A 1,441-nucleotide genomic window follows, 5' to 3' on the forward strand; every position below is an offset into this window, starting at 1 on the left:
ACGTACTCCTTTTCCTATTTGGAACCAGTCTGTTGTTCCATGTCCAGTTCTAACTGTTGCTTCCTGACCTGCATACAGATTTCTCAAGAGGCAGGTCAGGTGGTCTGGTATTCCCATCTCTTTCAGAATTTTCCAGTTTGCTGTGATCCACACAGGGTGCTAATCCTCCTGTGAATACCTTGTGGCTTTTGCCTGTGAGAGGCTTTCAGTAGGTGCCTGGGGCAGCAGTAGACAGTAAAGAAGAAACCAAGATGGTAAGGGTTATGGTGACCCCGAATCTCTAAAAAGAAGAAGGCTGTTGGCAGCCAGTTAAGCTGACTGTGCTCTTTTCCCCATGGGGACCCAGCGTGCAATGGCTGCAAACAACAGCCTTCTTGGTAGCGTATGCAGCTTGTTACCCAGACAGGTTGCCCTAAGGGACCTTGGAGACAACTCTTTCCAGTGGGCCTTCATGACTGGCATGCTGGCCCCAGTCTAGGCTCCAGACAGATGTGTGTGGTGCCTTTGGAAAGCCCAGGGGCACATCAGCCAAGTCATAATGTCCATCTGCACCAAGCTACAGAACAAGCAGCATGTGTTCTTGGCCTCTACGGGGCCAAGGTCAAGTTCCCTTGCTGCCAGAAGATCTCATCTCCAAGTGGGGATCTACTAAGTTTCATGCAGATGAATGTGAAAACACGGTGGAAGAGACGCCATCCCGGTAGCTGTGGAATCAAATAGGTCCCTAACTGTGCCCTTCTGGTGACCTTCTGGACAAATGGGGCCTGCACTCAAGAAAGCCTGGTCGCTGTCCCTTCCTTACTCAAGCCCAGCAATAAACCCTACTTTCCTGTCCAAAAAAAGAAGGCTGGGAAACATCTCAAGCCCCATCTTTTGTCAGCAACACTAAGACGCAGAGTAGCCAGATCACTTCCAGGAAGCAAGCCTACCTTTGCTGGGCAGCCTTCTCTCATGATCAGACCCCCTTCCTTTGGTGGTTTCTTCCTGGGGCCCAGCTTCCAGTGCAAACCCATCTGCTAGTCAGTATTCTGATCACAACTGGGACAATTCTTTCCAGCCATCTAAAGTACAAGAAGTTCACTAGTGGGGGATCGAATACAGGGAGGGCCACAGGCCTGCCTGAGGACTCAGAAGCTGCCAAGAATCCGGAATTCTGGGGGGTCAAGGCACAGGAAGCAGCAGGCTCTCTCTTTGCATGAAAAGTCTGGCCAACAATACAGCGGACAACAATACAACAGCTGTGAACAGATCCTAAGCACCACTTCCCGTCAATGAGTCAATGGGATCCCGCGTGGGCGCGTCCAGCAGGTCCTGCCGGGGGTCAGGCCTGAGTTCTTGCCATTTGGGAGAAGGAAAACAAGGTCACTTTTCCTTTCGACTTTAGTATCAGGAATTAGGACTCTGTATCAGGTGATGGGTTTTCACTAAAACCCCATAGACT

The 1,441-nt window shown here is 50.7% G+C and overlaps 1 non-coding gene across 1 annotated transcript; it reads left to right on the top strand.

Moving 5' to 3' along the window:
• The first annotated feature begins 299 nt into the window (after positions 1-299).
• LOC129636373 (small nucleolar RNA SNORA70) lies at positions 300-434 on the top strand. The gene has a single exon (XR_008706910.1). It is a non-coding gene; the product is annotated as a small nucleolar RNA SNORA70 (small nucleolar RNA).
• Positions 435-1,441: the final 1,007 nt, after the last annotated feature.

The sequence above is a fragment of the Bubalus kerabau genome, chromosome 21 (assembly GCF_029407905.1).
Source record: "Bubalus kerabau isolate K-KA32 ecotype Philippines breed swamp buffalo chromosome 21, PCC_UOA_SB_1v2, whole genome shotgun sequence".
Lineage (NCBI taxonomy): Eukaryota > Metazoa > Chordata > Mammalia > Artiodactyla > Bovidae > Bubalus > Bubalus kerabau.